This window comes from Zalophus californianus, chromosome 14 (assembly GCF_009762305.2).
Source record: "Zalophus californianus isolate mZalCal1 chromosome 14, mZalCal1.pri.v2, whole genome shotgun sequence".
NCBI lineage: Eukaryota > Metazoa > Chordata > Mammalia > Carnivora > Otariidae > Zalophus > Zalophus californianus.
The window spans coordinates 42,459,162-42,483,774 of NC_045608.1; positions in this window are offsets into that span (position 1 = coordinate 42,459,162).

Here is a 24,613-nt window from a genome sequence, read left to right on the forward strand (position 1 = left end):
TTCTAGTCCTAGGTTTCAAATATCTGGGGCAGTTCTTTTTATCACTGATTTAGAGGCCATTTCATTCAGGGCTGGTATTGTCAGGAGGTTCTTTGTAGATGTTTCCTCCTTGTAGCCAGAATGGTGCTCTAATGATTAACTGCACTGTTTCTGAAGATCTAATCCCCCAATTTTCATACATAAGTCCCTGACTTCTCTCCGTGATGAAATTCTAGTTATGCATCTTAGCTGCTCTGAGAATAAAGTACTTACTTGGGTCTTTTCTCTCTTTTTGGTAGTTGTTCTAAGAAGAGCATATCTTCTCTAGAACCTCATTGTTAGAATTTCATTTCCTGCTCCATAAAGATAAGCTATAAAGCCACAGACCACATTAAGATACCAATGATTGTGGGGCGCCGGGGTGGCTAAATCAGTTAAGCATCTGCCTTCGGCTCAGGTCATGATCCCAGGGTCCTGTGATCAAGGCCCACGTCTGGCTTTCTGCTCAGGACGGGGGTCTGCTTCTCCCTCTCCCTTTGCCCCTCCCCCTTCACTCATGCTCTGTCTCTCACTTCCTCTCTCAAATAAATAAGTAAAATCTTACAAAAAAAGATATCAATGATAAGCTAGAATCATGAAAAAAAGTAAACTGTGGCTAGGACTAACTGGCCAAATTGTGAATTTTGTTCACAATTCTGCACCTCTCCTTGCCCCTTGCCCAACCATGTTTATGGCCATTGGTCAGCAACTTGAGTCTTAACTAATGGACGGTAACTAGTATCAGAAACACATTTTTAATAAGGAGTTTATCATTATGGTCCAACCCCTTGTTGTCAAGATCCAGTTAATATAGTTGGTCCTCAAATTCAAAAGCAGGGATTCAGACTCAGCAAAGAAATGGAGAGTTAAAAAGGAATCAGGGTAGGACCGCAGTTAAACTGACTTGGAATAAACACCCTAGGTAAGATGATAGTTTTGTGGCTGCATTACCAAGAACCTTAGGGAGATAACACAGAGTAGGCCAAGGACAAGGATAAGGATAACAGAGTAATCCTCTACTCATCAAAAAGTTGAGATGGGTATCCTAATACACCATCAAATTTAGTTCTTATCAAAATAGGCCCTGCAGAGTCAGAACTCAAACCCATTCTCCTGATCCATAAAGTGTTATTTTAATATGCTGTACAATCAGTATGTACAGGGAAGGAAACTCATTTATTGCACATCTACTGAAGACAGATCTATGATAGGCACTCTTGAGTACCAAATACACAAAGACAAGAATAACAGTCTTCACCAAAATTCACAGGTTTTTAAAGAAGACAGAAAGTTAAGCAATTATAACACAATATAATAATAGGTGCAAAACGTACTATGTGAACCCAAAGGAGAAGAATACTTACATAAATGTTTGAACAAAGGAGGTAACACAAAGTGACACTTGAAGGATTATTAGGAATTCAATAAAAGGACAATGTAGTCATTTATTATATAAAAAGTCATAGTCAACTTATAGTGGAAAAAATTTTCTTATTTTGATAAATATATACTCAAAAACTACAGCAAATACTACAGCAAATATCATCCTTTAGTGAAATCCAGGTATCTAAGATAACCATTATTACAAGCTATGCAACATTTTTTCTAGAGGACATGACAAAGAAAAAAAAAGATCAAAAACATAGACTCTAAAAGGAAGAACAAAATTTTCATTATTAGATCATATAAGTTTCATATTAGAAAACTAGTAGGGCAAGTAAGCCAGTAAGATGGCCAAACACATAGATAAGTGATAAATTTAAGAGTCTGGCAAAGATGGATTTAAGAATCAGAAGAAAGGAAAGAATCTAGAAAGACTGTGTTTTCTATGAGGTGATGTCATCCTATAAAACTGGTACTGGATCAAAAATAGATCTGGGGTAGGTAGAAGGCAGAAATCAAGGAGAATGAGTCTGATTTTGAATACAATGTGTTCAAGGTGACTAAGGCATTCCAGTGGAGAATTAATGTATTAATAGGAATAGATTATGTATTAATAATTTATATATTAATAAGAATAGATTAGGCTATGGGATAATAATAGATAACCCCCAAATCTTCGTGTCTTGTACCAAATAAGATTTATTTCTCACTCTCACAAAATCTAGTACAAGTTGGAAAGATATAAACCTACTTTATCCTGTAGCTCTGCTACCTGGGGGAGCAAGGGAGGAAGGAACTGGCAAGTGGCATGACACGCTTTTAAGGACAAGGTCTTACATTGCTTTCATCCACAATCCACTGGCCAAAACTGAGTCATATGACCCAACTTAATGGTAAAAAAAAGTTAGAAAATGTACTTTTTCTATACTCCTTGGAAGAGTAAACAGTACAGTAGCCAAAGAACTTCTCTGACAGAAGGGGACTGAGAAATAGAAGTCTGAGCTTGGGGATGACATGATTTTCATTACATTCATATCTTGGGTAGTTAATGAAGATCTAAATCAGAATTCCAATTTCTTCAAATGGAAAGAAAGTATAATAATATCTACATTATCTATTGTATAAGGCTGCTATAATAATATTAAATGATTATAGTAAAGAACTAAATTCTAAAACAGTATATAAATAAAACAAACAAGTGTATTTTATGCAATATTGACTCTAGAAATACCAGCATAACCAGAAAGGACAGCAGTCACTCTCCATTCTTGTTTGATATTTGCATCTTGTACAATAAAATGGAGAGTACCAGATAAATTTTCTCTTCCACTAATTTAGCTCTGAAGTTAGCAAACTTTTTATGTAAGAGGTTGGTAGCATATATTTTAGGCTTTGTGGGCTATGAGGCCATGGCATATCACTGGCATGACTACTGAATTCTGCCACTATAGCAAGAAAGCATTCCAAAAACATTATAAAATATAGATGGCATGCTTAAGACCACTGATTTAGCCAAAAGAGCCTCTTTTGCATTTATAAAAAAGTTCTTAGATCAAAAAGTTAAAAATAGAACTATCCTATGATCCAGCAATTGCACTATTAGGTATTTACCCAAAGAATATAAAAATACTAGTTCAAAGGGATATATATATATATATATACCCCAATGCTTATAGCAGCATAATGTACAATAGCCAAATTATGGAAACAGTATATATATATATATATATATATATATATATATATATATATATATACACACACACATATCTTTGCAACTTGTACTAGATTTTGTGAGAGTGAGAAATAAATCTTGTTTTGATGGCTGAGTAACATTCCATATATAATGGAATATTACTCAGCCATCAAAAAGAATGAAATTTTTGCCATTTGCAAGGACGTAGATGGAACTAGATGGTATTATGCTAAGAGAAATAAGTCAGTCAGATAAAGAAAAATACCATATGATCTCACTCATATGTGGAATTTAAGAAAACAAATGAGCAAAGGGGTAAAAAAAGAGATAGGTGAACTAAGAAACAGATTTTTAAGTATAGAGAACAATCTGATGGTTACGAGTGGAGGCAGGTGGAAGATTGGTTTAAATAGGTGATGGGGATTAAGGAGTGAACTTGTGATGAGCACTGGGTGTTGTATAGAAGTGTTGAATCACTCTATTGCAAACCTGAAACTTGTATTACACTGTATGTTAACTAACTGGAATTTAAATAAAAACTTTTTAAAAAAGTACTTAGATATTAGATAGAATTTGATAGTTTGTATGTGGTACTCAAAGGCATTTTTTGAACTCCTGAATACCGTTGTTTTTAGCCCCTAAAAAAATCAATGTCATCCTTGTTTTTAGCCTATAAAATAATCAATATCTATGATTGAGCAAAAAAAGTTTTCTCTTGCTCCAGGATAGGCACAGGGATATATGAATAAACTTATATAGAATAATGAAATATTTTAATAGGGAAATCTTCATGGATGCTATTAAACAATAAAGACAAAATAGAAAAAAGATCAACTATTCATAAAATTTATGTAATGGAGGCCAAGAAACCAGAAATGTCCAGCCCTTGAGAAGTTCGGGGAAATCAATCAATCAGTCATGATCAAATTATCCATTCCCACTACTTATTTTTAGTTGAGAAATCCTTATGTATTACTAGCCTTTCTTGGATAAAGAAACACAGTAACTATAATAAACAAATAAAGCAACACTATTTATAATTTGTGATGCTGAGGAACTTATAAACAGACTGGTTGTCAATAGTCTCATCTGTATTATTCTTCAGCCTGTAAAATACCCAACTGTCAAAATATTTATTTATGAAGGGACTTCACAGCTACCATACCTCTTATTAATGTTTTTCTTTCCACTTTTATATTTTAAATCACACATTTACACAGTCCTCTGTTGCTTTTAGAATGATATAGTAGTTTTCAAAATAGTAAATTCTCTACCAGTTACAATATGTAAGAACATAAAACTTAACCTCAGCAGGAAAGAAAAATGGGTATTGTCATGAGATGCCTTTACTGTCTTTACAACAGCTGTTAAAGGAAGGTCTTGCTCCAAAGGCAATGTTATTAAGTTGGGGAAAAATTTTCTGTATTCACAGTAGTATGTGCTTGTATTTTCTAACAGGTTAACACAATGGAAGCTAATTATTCTGTTGGGTCAGAGGCCATTTACAGTAAAAAGACAGACTGCGATAGAGGAGAAACATCTTTTCACCTTTGCCCGTAGGTTGCTGAGTGATGTCAGCTCAGTCACTCTGATTATACTACAACAATTATATATAAAGTGGCTTTATACTTTAGAATTATCAGTAATACAACTGGACACAGGACTGAAGCTTTGCATATACTTTCTCATTTTCTCACCTTTGATTATTGTCTCCTTCATGCAGCTGCTTATTGATCTTTTACTCAACCCCTCGACAATTGGATATCTGAAATTTCACTTGTTAATTACATTTGCTGGGTTCCAAAACAGACTCATGCCAGTGAGGCACCTGCAAACTTTATTTAATGGGCATAGTATTAATTTAGAAACCCCTTTATTCCCACCTTCATTTGCAATTTTCTTACAAAATTTAAATAGGAAATTTTCCTATAACCCCATCTATACAGACATTGCACTTTGAAATTCAATGTAAAATTGTTATTGTGGTCTTATATTTGTTATATTTAATGTTATTATAATCTGTTATTTAGAGATATAAATCCAATACTTTCAACAAGCATTTCAATTTCCATTTTGTGTTGACGCTCCCTGGTGGTCTAGTGGTTAGGATTCGGCGCTCTCAATTTCCATTTTGTGGAAAGCATTGTTCTAAGAACAATGGCAGATACAATGAGATGAACTATAAGGAACTATTGTGATTAGAAAGAGCTATATGATAAATCATGGATGATAAAGATTATAACTGAGCTTTAAACGAATTCTGTGAGTGTCAAAGAATGATAATTAATGAGTTAATTCAATTATTAACCTGGAAAATAAATAAAATTCAAGAATATCTTCCCTAACAAGTGTTCTTTCTGCTCTTTTCTTGCGTATTGCCGTTATCATCAAAATCCATTCAATTATCCAGATCTGAAGCTGGGAGTTGCCTTTTGCAAGGATTTACAATGCGAAGACATGGGTTCAAACTGTGCCTTCCCAAATCACTAACTGTGTAACTTCAGGCAAGTTATATAATCTTTCTAAATTTCAATTTCCTCATAACATGGTGGATAATTATTCCTACTTCTTCCACTGGCTTATGTTGAGGATCAAATAAGATAATATGAATTGAGGTTAATGGACCCACCTAACTCTTAACAAATGTGAGATGTTTCTTTTTATATTTCATTTACCCAACACTTATACTACTTAGAGCATACGATCACTACTCTTTTAATTCTGTCAATTTTTATAATTGAAGACCACAAAGAATGGGGACAAGTAAAGAGCAGAATTATAATCAATCCCTGAGTCATTCATGGACAAGTTTCATATAAAATATTTTCCTTCAACATTAATGTTCCACTCTTAACAATCTGTTTGACCAATACGAAAATTATTAGTCATGATCATTGTCATTGCAAGGAATAGAAGTTCAATTCAAAAGAGCTCAAGCAAAAATGGTCATTTTTGGCACACATAATTGGGAAGGACACTGGGTGGCTTAACTCAAAATCAAAGAAAGAAATGTAGAAAAACTAAGAACTCAGGACAAATGTTTTCATAATTTCCTTAGTCCATCTCTGATTTCTGTTTGTCTCATTATTAACAATGCATCTTCAGAAAAAAAAATCTCTGGTATTATACATAGTAGATTTATTGACTCATTCAACAAATATTTACTGACTATCTGCTATCTATGCAGTACTGTGCTTAATGTTATGAATAGCATGGTGTAGAAGAGAGACACAACTCCTGTTCTAATAGATAGCCCTTCAGTGATGAAGAAACCAATATATAATATTGGTTTCAATACAATATAATGAGAAATGCTTTATGCTAGAGGAAGTCTTGGGATTTCAGGGACACGTAGGAAAGACACCAAAATTAGCCTTGGAAGTCAGAAAATGATTCCAGGAGCAACATCATCCAACCTAAGATAAGAAATAAGATTAAGAGTTAACCAGGTCAATATTGTTAAAGACTAATTTTTTTTATTGAATCCAATTTTATGTTCTCCATTCTGAAAATATATTTCTCATATTTTTTTAAAGATTTTATTTATTTATTTGAAAGAGAGGGAAAGCAGAGTGTGAGAGAGAGCATGAGCATGGGGAGGCGTAGAAGGAGGGGGAGAAGCAGACTCCCCACTGAGCAGGGAGCCCAATGTGGGGCTCAAACCCAGGACCCTGGCTGGGTGAAAGCAGATGCTTAACCGACTGAGCCACCCAGGCACCCCATATTTTTAATGTTTCCTGTGAAACTCTAAAAAGAAGAGATTTAAGCTATGATATGACTAAACCTAAAAATTTTAGACTCATATTAGCAGGAGGTCAAAGAACTGAACTCACCATTCTTTTCTAAGAAAAGGGAAAAAATTTTCAACTTATTTGCCATGATGAGAAGAAATAATAAGCACAGTGAAAAGCAAACATTTGATATTCCTTGTCCTCCTGAACATAAAATCAATTTAAAAGAGATTAAGTTGATAATGATGAAATATAAATTAGTTTAAGGGGCTCATCTTACAAACCATGTTGTTGGGGAAAGCCTGATAAGCATTAAACCACTTTCCAAAAAATAAAATATCTTATATTTCTTATTTAAAAACACATTTGAAGAAAATGATATTTCTGAAAATCTCAACCTGTGGGGAAAACATCTTTTATTTCCTTAGGAACTACATGCATAGATTTTGTTCAACCAAATTAAGTAATTCACTTATTCTCTTTTCACAGCATTCCCATCTTCTAGGTGAGAAAGGGGTTGAAATGTGAGAGAAAACAATTCTCAGAGAGCCTTGGAATTGAATAAGCTCTAGCTTATTCACTGCAGCTAAGGGAAGATTAGAAATTTGACAGACTTTGTTCACTACTAGAATGAAAACCCTATACAGAGGATTAACTTGATATAACAGCAGTTTGATCAAAACAAGTACATGCTACTTGGTGAAAAAAGCAAAAACCCAACTGCAATTTAACAAACTAAGCAAAGAAGGTGGATGTTATATATTGAAACCCTGAGAAATGGCTACATTCCCTTCTTATTAATGATATTGGATCAACCCCAAGTGCATTCATTGCATGATGCAGTCTGCTAAATCTGTGAACTTATGACATAAATTGGCTAGTATATGTCAAGTATGGTGCTAGCTTAGTCATTAAAATAATTATGTTAGAAATATTATTATCCCTATTTTTACAATTAGGGTAATAGTGATACAGAAATAACTTGCTCTGCTTTAAAAGAAAGTTAGCATCTCTGATAAGATTCAATCCTATTTCTAAATCTAAAGACTTTTTCATTTTCCCTGCCATATATACAATAAAAGAATAAAAGAGGTTAATGAATACATCATGTTTTAATTATAATATTTTTCTATGAAACACCTCTTCCTAAGAGTATTTTTTGTGTGTAAATTATCTGAAGTAATATGTTTCATGATGTATTTTGGCAGGTGGTCCTTTGCTGACACTTCCAGGAATGGCTAAATTATATGACTTCCACTATCACATCAAGTATATATAATTGGTATAAATCAGTATATGACATGTATACATATTACAAATTACTTCTTTTGTAGAAAATTATTCTTGGGTTACCGCATTTGAATGAGCTCACCTCATCACAACTATTAGCTAACATCCTGCCCCCAATAATTCTGTATATTAAACATAAGGATGCATTACTCCTTATGAGTGAGGCATTTATAGATTATAGATTCCCAACTGGCCTGAAATTCTACTGTACTTGCTCTAGGTTCGTCCTCCTTCTAAACCCACAAATGATACATATTCATCAGGATCTGTTGCAAATCCCTTTCTCAGAGATACAACCCTTGCTCTAGGAAAACTCACATGTAATTTTTGACGTTGGCAGAAAACTCCCTTCAATCCACCCCTAAGGAACTGTTACTTTTCTGACAATTTCCAGGAGATTTACTTGTTGCTGGCTGTCTTGTTTTATATCTCAGTCTTAGAAATCACGTTTCCAAATTATTGGTGACAGGAGAAAACAGTTTTTTCTCTAAAACACTTGGTTTCCATATTTTATAGTTTCTTCCACCCCTTCCAAATGTCTTCACCTTCATGCACTTTTTCTCCCCCATGCTGTCATTTTAATCTCTTTGGAGGCTCTTTTCATTTCTCAGCCAGCCCTTCAGTGCCTTCCTTTTTACTCTCCTACCTGTTGATATATTTTTTTAAAAGAAAGGACGAAACAAGTAGTCTTTTCACACAAACCACCTATAAACACATTGTACAGAAAAATTGACAAATGAGCTTGACAACATAATAGCTATGACCAGAAAGATATGGCGAACTTGAAGATACTGTAATAGAAATTATTCAACCTGAAGAACATAAAGAATAAAGTTTTTTAAAAAATAAAAAGAGCTTTGAGAACCTAAGTGACAACATCAAGTTGTCTTGTGTGTTTCAATTTAAGTTCCTGAAGGATATGAGAGAGAAATAGTATAGAAAAAATATTTAAAATAGAGTGGTCAAAGTATTTCCCCCAAGTATGAGGAAAAATATTAATTTTGGGAATCAAGAAAACTAGTGAATTACAAGGAGGATAAGTATAGAAAAAATTATGCATAAGCACAGGATAGTAAAACTGCTGGAAAACAAAGATAAATAGAGAACCTGGAAAGCAGCCAAAGAAAAAGAATATATATACAGATAATGATTCAAATGTGCAGTGATGTCTAATCAGAAACTATGAAGTACAGATAATGATGGAAAAATATCCTTAAAGTACAGAGAGAATAAAATAGACACACACAAGAAAATCCTTTAAATTCCTAACTGTAGGGGTACCTAGGTGGCTCAGTTAGTTAAGCGTTTGCTTTTAGCTCAGGTCATGATCACAGGGAACTGGGATTGAGCCCTGTATTGGGCTCCCTGCTCAGCAAGGAGTCTGCTTCTCCCTCCCCCTTTGCCCCTCCTCCCCGCCTGTGCTCTCTCTCTCTCAAATAAATAAATACAATTTTTAAATAAATAAATAAATAAATTCCTAATTGTATATCCAATAAAAATTATTTAAGAATAAATAAAAATAAAGACATTTTAAAATAAATGTACATTGAAAAAATTTATTACCAGTAGATCTTAGTTAAAGAAAGTACTGGGGCACCTGGGTGGCTCAGTCGTTAAACGTCTGCCTTAGGCTGGGGTCGTGATCCCAGGGTCCTGGGATCCAGCCCTGCATCGGGCTCCCTGTTCCGGGGGAAGCTTGCTTCTCCCTCTCCCACTCCCCCCGCTTGTGTTCCTTCTCTCACTGTGTCTCTCTCTGTCAAATAAATAAATAAAATCTTTAAAAAAAAAACGTACTAAAAGTAGTTCTTCAAGTTGGAAGAAAAATTCTTAGAAAATGCTAAATATCATGAAAATACATAGCCCCCTTTAAAGCAATAAAAATAATATAAACAAATGTAATACATGTGACAACAATAATGCAGTAGATAGCACCAGTAAATGGGCTGACATATTGAAAGGTTTCCTCATTTTCTGTGAAGAAGTACAATAATAAATTTAACTAAACTATGACATGTATTTTATATCCCCCATAAAGCCACTGAATATCATGTATAAGGATGTAGTTAAAAATCCAATAGATAAATTCAATTTACATCTTTAAACACTTCATATTATCCAGAAGATGTTAGAAAAGAAGATTCAGAGCAACAAAAAGCAGAGGGGAAAACAGAAAGCAAAAAATAAAATGTTAGACCTAAATCCAAGCATTTCAATCATTATATTGAATAATAATACATTAGTCAAGATATAGGGCAGAGATTTTTCAGAAGGAAAAAAATGGGGGACAAACTCTATACTATCTACAAGAGACACATTTGAAACATAAAGACACAGACAACTTGAAAGTAAACAGATCAAAAAATATATATACCATGCAAATAGTAAAATTTTTTTTAAAGATTTTATTTATTTATTTGACAGAGAGAGATAGCAGAACACAAGCAGGGGGAGTGGGAGAGGGAAAAGCAGGCTTCCCGCCGAGCAGGAAGCCCCATGTGGGACTCGATCCCAGGACCCTGGGATCATGACCTGAGCCGAAGGCAGATGCTTAACTACTGAGCCACCCAGGCGCCCCAAATAGTAAACTTAAGAAGTAATATATATCAGACAAAATAGACTCCAAAACAAAGAGTATTAACAGAGACAAATGAGGACATTTCATAATGAAACATGGCCAACTAATCATTAACACATAAGTATCATAAATATATTTTCAAGAAAGAAACTGGGAAGGTGGAAGATTTTACCCTATTTGAAAGCTAGTAAGTTAGACTGTCACAGTTTTATAGATAACAGCAGAAAAGACAAGGCTTTTGGCTCAGAGACAAATGACACTTTATTACCCACAGCAGTAAGAATAGCCAGAGTGACATTTTGTGCCATTTTCCTGAGCTCCAAGTCTCACAGAGTGATGTGATGAAGACCCAGTTTTGCCCATGCAATGGGATGAATTATAGGAGAGAAACCCCAAGATTAGGCAACCCTGATCTATTATGCACATTCTCCCTTCCAGAGATGGCACTTTCTTTATTTCCATGTAAGGTAAATAAATTGGGTCCAGAGAGGGGAGGGAGACATCCCTATCTTTAATTTCTGTAATGTAAATAAATCTGCTCTGGGAAGGGATATATCTATCCATCTATATCTATCTATAGATATCTTTATTCTCTGGATTGTAAAAGACATATATCTTTCCAATGCTGTCTGCTTACATACACATTCTTATAAAGGTAGTCTGGAGCAAATTGGATATTAATGCCCAAGTGTGCAGAAATGAGAGAGACCCAGGGAGGATTGTCTCCCATTGATTCCATTCTTGGTTTCTATAGTCTTGGCCTCTAGCAAATTTTCTATTGTGCATACATCTCTGTTAGCCACTCTGATGAATCTCACTAACAAAGGCTGAGATTATATCCATTCAGTGTGTTCCATGCAGCATTTAATTAAAGCTATTTTCAACAAGATTCCAGGTAGTACCATGTGGCAAACCTGCAGTACTGATCCAAGCTAGAAACCCCAGTGTCTCTATTCTAAATGGCTGAAGAGATCCAATAAATAATCAGGGTCTACATTAGAAATCCAAGTAGCTTTCACCTTAAATTTCTCTAAAGACCCTTCCACTTGGCAAGTAGCATTGACCCAGTTATAATAGGGTGTATTACCAACTGCACAGACTCCACATTGGCCCACAAAAGGAAGGGCAATTCTGTCATCAATATCAACCTTAGCCAGGGAGTTGAGACTGGGTCTGATGCCTTCCAAGGCTAAGGTGCTGTCATTGATTACTTGAGCCAAAGTCAAGGACAAATTCTAGACTACCTTTTCTAATTAAATGATTATTATGGGTAAAACTGACCACCAGGTGTGCATAAATAACCAATTTATTATCCCTCTGGAAATCACTCATATAACCTAGGATTACCTCATTTGCAGAGAGCTCTGCAGTCACCTGAGGGCTACATGATCTTCTGGTAATGTTTCCTTAAACACTTGAAATTCTCTTATAACCATCCCTAAGGTACAAGTCACCATGTGTCCATAAGAATAACATGTTTAAGTATGGCCTCCATACAAGAAGTAAAACACCAGGAGTGTACATGGTGCCCCTTGAAAGAAAATGTGGTTTACAATACTCAGGGCTCCCAAGGGAGACTTCCATTCACTGAGGGCCACTGGTTGACAGTGCCTCCCATGGAGTCTGAACATGGCCTCCCACCTGTGCATTCAAGTGCAAAGAGGAAAATCCAAAGCAAAAGTTAATTCAAACATGGGGGTGTTAGGGAAGAAGTGACTAGAGATAAGTATCAAATACCATTTTGAAAAATTATGGGAGAAGTAAATACCATGATAAACTTCAAAATGTAAAAAACGTTTGATACCAAAGCAGGGGTGGTTCAATATCCACAAATTAATCCATGTGATACACCACATTAATAAAAGAAAGGATAAGAACCATATGATCCTCTTAATAGATGCAGAAAAAGCATTTGACAAAACATAGCATCCATTCTTGATAAAAGCCCTCAACAAAGTAGGGATAGAAGGAACATACCTCAACATCATAAAGGCCATATATGAAAGACCCACAGCTAACATTATCCTCAAAGGGGATAAACTGAGAGCTTTTCCCCTAAGGTCAGGAACATGACAGGGATGTCCTCTCTCACCAGTTCAACACAGTACTGGTGTGTGTGTTCAACACAGTACTGGAAGTCCTAGCCTCAACAATCAGACAACAAAAAGAAATAAAAGCATCCATATCAACAAGGAAGAAGTCAAACTTTCACTCTCCACAGATGACATGATATTTTATGTAGAAAACCCAAAACACCCCATCAAAAAACTGCTAGAGCTGATATATGAATTCAGCAAAGTCACAGGATATAAAATCAATGTACAGAAATCTGTTACATTTCTATACACCAATAATGAAGCAGCAGAAAGAGAAATCAAGGAAATGATCCCATTCACAACTGCACCAAAACCCACAAGATACCTGGGAAATAAACCTAACTAAAGAGGTGAAAGATCTCACTCCTGTCAGAATGGCTAAAATCAAAATCATAAAAAACAAGTTGTAGTGAGGATGTGGAGAAAAATGAACCCTTTTGCACTGTTGGTAAGAATGTGAACTGGTGCAGCCATTGTGAAAAGTAGTATGGAGTTTCCTCAAAAAATGAAAAATAAAACTACCTTTATGATCTGATAATCACAGTACTGGATATTTACCCAAAGAATACAAAAACATTAGTTCAAAGGGATACATGAACCCCTGTGTTTATAGCAGCATTATGTACAATAGCTAACTTATGGAAATAGCTCAAGTATCCATCAATACCTGAATGGATAAAGAAGATGTAGTATCTATACTCAATGGAATATTAGTCATAAAAAAGAATAAAATGTTGCCATTTGCAATGACATGGATGGAGGTAGAGAGTACAATGCTAAATGAAATAAGCCAGCCAGAGAAAGACAAATACCATATGATCTCACTTATATGTGGCATTTAAGAAACAAAACAAATGAGCAACGAAAAAAAAAAGTGACGAACCAAGAAACAGGCTCTAAACTATAGAGAACATACTGATGGTTACTAGAGGTGGGTGGGTGGGTGGGGGAAATAGGAGATAGGGTTTAAAAGTTTAAAAAGTACACTTTAAAAGTTTAAAAGATTAAAAAGTACACTTATCATGATGAAAAAAATAAAATTAAATTAAATTACCTACAAATTTGAAAGCATAATGGTGTAGAATAAGTAGATGTGTATTGAATTTTCAGTACTTTTTATAAATGTCCTGAGAATATTTACTAAAATTGATAATAGAATATTTCACAAAATATATTTAAATAACACTCAAGAAATTTTTTATTGCTCAAGCTACATTTTTCTAAAAAATAAAGATTTAGAACTAATATTTTTAAAATTCCAATTATATTTAATGTTAAATAGTTTCTTTATAATTTTTTAGGTCAAGGAAGATTTTAAGAATTTATTTAAATACCAATAATAACGTCAGATCAAATTCCAGGAGTAAGGAATGCATGTCTGAAAATTCTGAAGGGAATTAGAGAGACTTCGGATAATATTAAAAGAGAAAGGCATCTTTTTTTAATGCCCTTTCAAAAATCTATCTTAGGTACAGAGGACATAAAAGTGCACAAATAAAAAATGTACAGGTCAATGAATTTCACAAAGTGGACACAACTCAGCATCTACCAAGCCAGATGATGAAAGAAAACCATAACCAGTAGCCCAAATGTCCACCTCACACTCCACTGTCACTACTTATAAAAGGTAACAACTATCTCAAATATTCATTACTACCCATCCTTTTCACTCAACAATGTTTGTATGATTCCATGTAACAACTATGATGTAACACGTACAGTAACAGAAATCTGTTCATTTTTGTTGCTGTAGAATGTCTCATTATGTATAAATATATCAAAACTCACTTTTCCATTCTCTGTTAGTGGTGTGATTTCAGATTTGACTAACACACATAATAGTACTATGAAAATTATAAATGCACACAGACTCACACACCTACACACACACACACACACACACACACACACACACGTTCTCTAATACATATATCTATTTTGGTGGGGACATAGCCCTAGGAAGAGAATTGATGGTTCATAGGATATGTGGATATTTAGCTTTACTAACTACTGAGAGCTAACTGGGATTATTTAGATATTGTTTCATTTCAAAATTTGGGTTTTTTAAGTTATTTTCTTGATACTAATTTTTAGCTTTACTCCACTGACATCAGAGAACATATCTTGTATAATTTCAATCCTTTGAAATTTATTGAAAGTTCACCCATTGTATAGTCAATTATAGTAAATGTTGTGTGTATTTGAAATGAATGTGTGGGATGCCTGGGCGGCTCAGTCGGTTAAGCGTCTGCTTTCGGCTCAGGTCATGATCCCGTGGTTCTGGGATGGAGCACCACGTCGGGCTCCCTGCTCAGTGGGAAGCCTGCTTCTCCCTCTCCCTCTGTTCCCTGGCTCATGCTCTCTCTCTCTCATTCTCTCTCTATCTCAAATAAATAAATAAAATCTTTTTTGAAAAATGAAATGAATGTGTATTCTGAGCTCAATGGGCATGGTATTCTATATATGCCACTTAGGTCTATTTTTCTAATGATGCCCTTAAATATTTTCTATTTTTACTTATTTTTCTTCTACTTGTTCATCAGTTTTTTGACAGAAGTGTGTTTGAATCTCCCACTAAGATTATTACTTCCCTATAAGGAATTCTTTGGCCAGGTTTGTAGAAAACGTGTTCACGCTTGCACTTTGGTTTCCTAATTGGAAGCTTTTGTGTCTGTTTAATTTTCTATGAGCCTTTATGACTAGAACTGCTTCTCCTCATCTTTCTATATTCAATGCCTATTACTCTATCTAAGAAAGAGTTGGCATCAATTAAATGATGGTTTATGGCAAATTAACAAGAGGATGGCCATATTCTCCACCCCTGCTCCCTTTTTTCCCAGGTAGCTTGCCACACAGTTGCTTTTTGGATGTAGCTCATATACTGTGGGACTTAGTTTACACTTAAATTTGAAAAATTAGTATCTGATTTTTCCTTAATGTCTGGTAATGATGATACTCCACCCATCTCAGATAGCAACTACAGCCTGAGCTCTCACAGAGCTCACACTGGCTAATAATTAGAGAGAAGAGTAGCAAGCTTCCCAGTTTGGGGCAGAAAGTCTAGGAATTATTTTTAATTGATGTTTTAGGAGACTGAAGTGACCTTACCTTGCTGATGGGTACCCACAGTTAAGAAGAAGGTGGAAAAGTAAAAGTCTTCATGTCCAAACAAGGGAAGGCTCTGGTATATGCAGGTTTCTGTGATCTTTAGACCACTCAGAAAAATGTTTCAGTAACTATATGCTAGGAATACTAGACCCTAGGAAAATGTAACCTTTCATAATGAATACCTGGGGCATGATTGTTACAACTTTGCCAATTTGTCTATGGACTTACCACAGTGTATGATTTAAACTGTATTCCAGCTATAAAGAGTACTCAAATTTCAACATCTCAGGAGGAGGTTGATTTGGGAGAGGTTAGATTTGGTAGGTTTATAGACCATTTTCTTTTTTTTAATTTTATTTTATTACGTTATGTTAGTCACCATATATTACATCATTAGTTTTTGATGTAGTGTTCCATGATTCATTGTTTGCGTATAACACCCAGTGCTCCATGCAATATGCCCTCCTTAATACACATCACTGGGCTAACCCATCCACCCATGCCCCTCCCCACTAAAACCCTCAGTTTGTTTCTCAGAGTCCATAGTCTCTCATGGTTCGTCTCGCCCTCCGATTTCCTACCCACTTCACTTTTCCCTTCCTACTATCTTCTTTTAGTTTTGCTTTAATATATAATGTATTATTTGTTTCAGAGGTACAGGTCTGTGAATCATCAGTCTTACACAATTCACAGCACTCACAATAGCACATACCCTACCCAATGTCCATCACCCAGCCACGCCAACCCTCCAAACCCCCCACCACTCCAACAACCCTCAGTTTGTTTCCGGAGATTAAGAGTCTCTTATGGTTTGTCTCCCTCTCTGGTATCATTTTGTTTCATTTTTTCCTCCCTTCCCGTATGATCCCCTCACTTGTTTCACAACTTCCTCATGTCAGTGAGATCATATGATACTTGTCTTTCTTGGATTGACTTATTTTGCTTAGCATAATACCGTTTAGTTTAATCCACAACATTGCAAATTGCAAGATTTCATTTTTTATGGCTGCATAATATTCCATTGTATATATATATTACTTCTTCTTTATCCATTCATATGTCGAAGGACATCTTGGCTCTCTCCATAGTTTGGCTACTATGGACATTGCTGCTATAAACATTGGGGTGCACACGCCCCTTCAGATCACTACATTTGTATCTTTGGGGTAAATACCCAGTAGTGCAATTGCTGGATTGTACAGTAGCTCTATTTTCAACTTTTTGAGGAACCTCCATACTGTTTTCCAGAGTGGCTGCACCACCTTCCATTCCCACCAACAGTGTAGGAGGGTTCCCCTTTCTCCGCATCCCTGCCAACATCTGTAGTTTCCTGACTTCTTAATTTTAGCCATTATGACTGGTGTGAGGTGGTATCTCATTGAGGTTTTGATTTGGATTTCCCTGATGCCGAGTGATGTTGAGCACTTTTTCATGTGTCTACTGGTCATTTGGATGTCTTCTTTGGAAAAATGTCTGTTCATGTCTTCTGCCCATTTCTTGATTGGATCATTTGTTCACTGGGTGTTGAATTTGATAAGTTCTTTATAGATTTTGGATACTAGCCCTTTATCTGATATGTCATTTGCAATCATCTTCTCCCTTTCTGTCCATTGACTTTTGGTTTTGTTGACTGTTTCCTTTGCTGTGCAAAAGCTTTTTATCTTGATGAAGTCCCAATAGTTCATTTTTGCCCTTGCTTCCCTTGCCTTTGGTAATGTGCCTAGGAAGAAGTTGCTATGGCTGAGGTCGAAGAGGTTGCTGCCTGTGTTCTCCTCAAGGATGTCGATGGATTCCTGTCTCACATTTAGGTCTCTCATCCATTTTGAGTCTATTTCTGTGTATGGTGTAAGGAAATGGTCCAGTTTCATTCTTCTGCATGTGACTGTCCAATTTTCCCAACACTATTTGTTGAAGAGACTGTCTTTTTGCTATTGGACATTCTTTCCTGCTTTGTCAAAGATTAGTTGACCATAGAGTTGAGGGTCCATTTCTGGGCTCTCGATTCTGTTTCATTGATCTATGTGTCTGTTTTCATGCCAGTACCATTCTGTCTTGATGATTATAGCTTTCTAATAGAGCTTGAAGTCCGGAATTGTGATGCCACCAGCTTTGCTTTTCTTTTTCAACATTCCTCTGCCTATTCGGGGTCTTTTCTGGTTCCATACAAATTTTAAGATTATTTTTTCCATTTCTTTGAAAAAAGGGGATGGTATTTTGATAGGGATTGCATTAAATTTGTAGATTGCTCTAGGTAGCATAGACATTTTCACAATATTTCTTCTTCCAATCCATGAGCATGGAATGTTTTTCCATTTCTTTGTGTCTTCCTCAATTTCTTTCATGAGTATATTATAGTTTTTTGAGTACAGATTCTTTGCCTCTTTGGTTAGATTTATTCCTAGGTATCTTATGGTTTGTGGTGCAATTGTAACAGGATCAACTCCTAATTTCTCTTTCTTCTCTCTTGTTGGTGTATAGAAATGCCACTGAATTCTGTGCATTGATTTTGCATCCTGCTACTTTACTGAATTCCTCTATGAGTTCTAGCAGTTTTGGGGAGGAGTCTTTTGGGTTTTCCATATAAAGTATCATATCATCTGCAAAGAGTGAGAGTTTGACTCCTTCTTCGCTGATTCAAATGCCTCTTATTTCTTTTTATTGTCTGATTGCTGAGGCTAGGACTTCTAGTACTATGTTGAGTAGCAGTGGTGAGACTGGACATCCCTGCCATTTTCCTGACCTTAGAGGAAAAGCTCTCAGTTTTTCCCCATTGAGAATGTTATTCACTGTGGGTTTTTCATAGATGGCTTTTATGATATTGAGGTATGTACCCTGTATCCCTACACTCTGAAGACTTTTAATCAAGAAAAGATGTTGTACTTGTCAAATGCTTTTTCTGCATCTATTGAGAGGATCATATGGTTCTTGTTCTTTCTTTTATTAATGTATTATATCAAATTGATTGATTTGCGGATGTTGAACCAACCTTGCAGCCCAGGGATAAATTTCACTTGGTCGTGGTGAATGATCCTTTTAATGTACTGTTGGATCCTATTGGCTAGTATTTTGGTGAGAATTTTTGCATCCATGTTCATCAGGGATATTGATTGGTAATGCTCCTTTTTGATGGGGTCGTTGTCTGATTTTGGATCAAGGTAATGCTGGCCTCATAAAATGAGTTTGGAAGTTTTCCTTACATTTCTATTCTTTGAAACAGCTTCAGAAGAATAGGCATTAATTCTTCTTTAAATAGTTGGTAGAATTCCCCTGGGAAGCCATTTGGCCCTGGGCTCTTGTCTGTTTCGGAGATTTTTGATTACTGCTTCAATTTCCCTATTGGTTATGGGTCTGTTCAGGTTTTCTATTTCTTCCTGGTTCTGTTTTGGTAGTTTATACTTCTCTAGGAATGCACCCATTTCTTCCAGGTTATCTAATTTGCTGGCATAGAGTTGCTCATATGTTCTTATAATTGTTTTTCTTTGGTGTTGGTTGTGATCTCTCCTCTTTCATTCATAATTTTATTTATCTGGGTCCTTTATCTTTTCTTTTTGATAAGTCTGGCCAGGGGTTTATCAATCTTGTTAATTCTTTCAAAGAACCAATTCATAGTTGATCTGTTCTACTGTTCTTTTGGTTTCTATTTTATTGATTTCTGTTCTGATCTTTACTATTTCTCTTCTCCTGCTGGGTGTAGGCATTATTTGCTATTATTTCTCTAGCTCCTTTAGGTTTGGGTTAGGTTGTGTATTTGAGACCTTTCTTGTTTCTTGAGAAAGGCTTGTATTGCTATATACTTACCTTTTAGGACTGCCTATGCTGCATCCTAAAGATTTTGAATAGTTATGTTTTCATTTTCATTTGTTTCCATTAATTTTTTTAATTCTTCTTTAATTTCCTGGTTGACCCATTCATTCTTTAGTTGGATGCTCTTTAGCCTCCATGTATTTGAGTTCTTTCCAAATTTCTTCTTGAGATTGAGTTCTGGTTTCAAACCATTGTGGTCTGAAAATATGCAGGGAATGATCCCAAACTTTTGGTACTGGTTGAGACCTGATTTGTGATCTAGGATGTGATCTATTCTGGAGAATGTTCCATTGGGCACTAGAGAAAAATGTGTATCCTGTTGTTTTGGGATGGAATGTTCTGAATATATCTGTGAAGTCCATTTGGTCCAGTGTGTCATTTAAAAACTTTATTTCCCTGTTTATCTTTTGCTTAGATGATCTGTCCATTTCAGTGAGGGAGGTGTTAAAGTCCCCTAATATTATTGTATTGTTGTCAGTGTGTTTCTTCGCTTTTGTTATTAACTGGCTTATATAATTGGCTGCTCCCATGTTAGGGGCATAGATATTTACAATTGTTAGATCTTCTTGTTGGATAGACCCTTTAAGTAGGATATAGTGTCCTTCCTCATCTCGTATTATAGTCTTTGGTTTAAAATCTAATTCGTCTGATATAAGCATTGCCACCCCAGCTTTCTTTTGATGTCCATTAGCATGGTAAATCGTTTTCCACCCACTTACTTTTAATCTGGAGGTGTCTTTGGGTCTAAAATGAGTCTCCTGCAGACAGCTAGTCAAAGGGTCTTGTTTCTTTATCCAATCTGATAGCCTGTGTCTTTGATTGGGGCCTTTAGCCCATTTACATTCAGGGTAACTATTGAAAGATATGAATTTAGTGCCATTTTATTGCCTGTAAGGTGACTGTTACTGTATATTGTCTCTGTTCCTTTCTGGTCTATGTTACTTTTAGGCTCTCTCTTTGCTTAGAAGACCCCTTTCAATATTTTTTGTAGGGCTGGTATCGTGTTTGCAAATTCCTTTTGTTTTTGTTTGTCCTGGAAGATTTTATCTCTCCTATTTTCAATGACAGCCTAGCTAGATATAGTATTCTTGGCTACATATTTTTCTCGTCTAGTGCCCTGAATATATCATGCCAGTCCTTTTTGGCCTACCAGGTCTCTGTGGATAGCTCTGCTGCCCATCAAATGTTTCTACCATTGTAGAATACAGACCTCTTGTCCCGAGCTGCTTTCAGGATTTTCTCTTTGTCTCTGAGACTTGTAAATTTTACTATTAGATGTCAAGGTGTTGACCTATTTTTATTGATTTTGAAGGGGGTTCTCGGTGCCTCCTGGATTTTGATGCCTGTTTCTTTCCTCACATTAGGGAAGTTCTCTGCTATAATTTGCTCCAATATACCTTCTGCCCCTCTCTCTCTTTCTGCTTCTTCTGGGATCCCAATTATTCTAATATTGTTTCGTCTTATGGTATCACTTATCTCTCGAATTCTGCCCTCATGTTCCAGTAGTTGTTTATCTCTTTTTTTTCTCAGCTTCTTTATTCTCCATCATTTGGTCTTCTATATCACGAATTCTCTCTTCTGCCTCATTTATCCTAGCAATTAGAGCCACCATTTTTGATAGCACCTCATTAATAGCCTTTTTGATTTCAACCTGGTTAGATTTTAGTTCTTTTATTTCTCCAGAAAGCGATTCTCTAATAACTTACATGCTTTTTTCAAGCCCAGCTAGTATCTTTATAATTGTCATTCTGAACTCTAGTTCTGATATCTTACTAATGTGTATATTTATTAGGTTCCTGGCAGTCGGTACTGCCTCTCTCTTTTTTTAATTTTTTTATTGTTATGTTAATCACCATACATTACATCATTAGTTTTGGATGTAGTGTTCCATGATTCACTGTTTGCGCATAACACCCAGTGCTCCACGCAGAACGTGCCCTCCTTAATACCCAACACCAGGCAAACACATCCCCCCACCCCCCCTCCCCTCTAGAACCCTCAGTTTGTTTTTCAGAGTCCATCGTCTCTCATGGTCCGTCTCCCCCTCCGACTTACTCCCCTTCATTCTTCCCCTCCTGCTATCTTCTTCTTTTTCCTTTTTCTTAACATATGTTGCATTATTTGTTTCAGAAGTACAGATCTGTGATTCAACAGTCTTGCACAATTCACAGCGCTCACGATAGCACATACCCTACCCAATGTCTATCACCCAGCCACCCCATCCCTCCCACCCCCCACCACTCACCAACACTCAGTTTGTTTCCTGAGATTAAGAATTCCTCATATCAGTGAGATCATATGATACATGTCTTTCTCTGATTGACTTATTTCACTCAGCATAACACCCTCCACTTCCATCCACGTCATTGCAAATGCAAGATCTCATTCCTTTTGATGGCTTCATAATATTCCATTGTGTATATATGCCACATCTTCTTTATCCATTCATCTGTCCATGGACATCTTGGCTCTTTCCACAGTTTGGCTATTGTGGTCATTGCTGCTATAAACACTGGGGTGCATGTACCCCTTCGGATCCCTATATTTCTATCTTTGGGGTAAATACCCAGTAGTGCAATTGCTGGATCGTATGGTAGCTCTATTTTCAACTGTTAGAGGAACCTCCATACTGTTTTCCAGAGTGGCTGCACCACCTTCCATTCCCACCAACAGTGTAGGAGGGTTCCCCTTTCTCCGCATCCTTGCCAACATCTGTCATTTCCTGACTTTTAATTTTAGCCATTCTGACTGGTGTGAGATGGTATCTCATTGAGGTTTTGATTTGGATTTCCCTGATGCCGAGCGATGTTGAGCACTTTTTCATGTGTCTTTTGGCCATTTCGATGTCTTCTTTGGAAAAATGTCTGTTCATGTCTTCTGCCCATTTCTTGATTGGATTATTTGTTCTTTGGGTGTTGAGTTTGAGAAGTTCTTTATAGATTTTGGATACTAGCCCTTTATCTGATATGTCATTTGCAAATATTTTCTCCCATTCTGTCGGTTGTCTTTTGGTTTTGTGGACTGTTTCTTTTGCTGTGCAAAAGCTTTTTATCTTGAGGAAATCCCAATAGTTCATTTTTGCCCTTGCTTCCCTTGCCTTTGGCAATGTTTCTGGGAAGAAGTTGCTGCAGCTGAGGTCGAAGAGGTTGCTGCCTGTGTTCTCCTTTAGGATTTTGATGGACTCCTGTCTCACGTTTATGTCTTTCAACCATTTCGAGTCTATTTTTGTGTGTGGTGTAAGGAAATGGTCCAGTTTCATTCTTCTGCATGTGGCTGTCCAATTTTCCCAACAACATTTGTTGAAGAGACTGTCTTTTTGCCATTGGACATTCTTTCCTGCTTTGTCAAAGATGTGTTGACCATAGAGTTGAGGGTCCATTTCTGGGCTCTCGATTCTGTTCCACTGATCTATGTGTCTGTTTTTGTGCCAGTACCATACTGTCTTGATGACGACAGCTTTGTAATAGAGCTCGAGGTCCGGAATTGTGATGCCGCCAGCTTTGCTTTTCTTTTTCAATATTCCTCTGGCTATTCGGGGTCTCTTCTGGTTCCATACAAATTTTAGGATTATTTGTTCCATTTCTTTGAAAAAAGTGGATGGTATTTTGATGGGCATTGCATTGAATGTGTAGATTGCTCTAGGTAGCATTGACATCTTCACAATGTTTGTTCTTCCAATCCATGAGCATGGAACGTTTTTCCATTCCTTTGGGTCTTCTTCAATTTCTTTCATGAGTATTTTATAGTTTTCTGAGTATAGATCCTTTGCCTCTTTGGTTAAATTTATTCCTAGGTGTCTTATGGTTTTGGGTGCAATTGTAAATGGGATCGACTCCTTGATTTGTCTCTCTTCTGTCTTGTTGTTGGTGTATAGGAATGCCACTGATTTCTGTGCATTGATTTTATATCCTGCTACTTGACTGAATTCCTGTATGAGTTCTAGCAGTTTTGGGGTGGAGTCTTTTGGGTTTTCCACATACAGTATCATATCATCTGCAAAGAGTGAGAGTTTGACTTCTTCTTTGCCGATTTGGATGCCTTTGATTTCTTTTTGTCGTCTGATTGCTGTGGCTAGGACTTCTAATACTATGTTGAATAGCAGTGGTGAGAGTGGACATCCCTGCCGCGTTCCTGACCTTATGCGAAAAGCTCTCAGCTTTTCCCCATTGAGAATGATATTCGCTGTAGGTTTTTCATAGATGGCTTTTATGATATTGAGGTATGTACCCTATATCCCTATACTCTAAAGAGTTTTGATCAAGCAAGGATGCTGTACTTTGTCAAATGCTTTTTCTGCATCTATTGAGAGGATCATATGATTCTTGTTCTTCTTTTGTTAATGTATTATCAAATCAATCACGTTGATTGATTTGCGAATGTTGAACCAGCCTTGCAGCCCAGGGATAAATCCCACTTGGTCACGGTGAATAATCCTTTTAATGTACTGTTGGACCCTATTGGCTAGTATTTTGGTGAGAATTTTTGCATCCATGTTCATCAAGGATATTGGTCTGTAGTTCTCCTTTTGATGGGGTCTTTGTCTGGTTTGGGGATCAAGGTAATGCTGGCCTCATAAAATGAGTTTGGAAGTTTTCCTTCCATTTCTATTTTTTAGAACAGTTTCAGGAGAATAGGTATTAATTCTTCTTAAAAATGTCTGATAGAATTCCCCTGGGAAGCCGTCTGGCTCTGGGCTTTTGTTTCTTGGGAGATTTTTGAAGACTGCTTCAATTTCCCTAGTGGCTATAGGTCTGTTCTGGTTTTCTATTTCTTCCTGGTTCAATTTTGGTAGTTGATACATCTCTAGGAATGCACCCATTTCTTCCAGGTTATCTGATTTGCTGGCATAGAGTTCCTCAAAATATGTGTTAATAATTGTTTGTATTTCTTTGGTGTTGGTTGTGATCTCTCC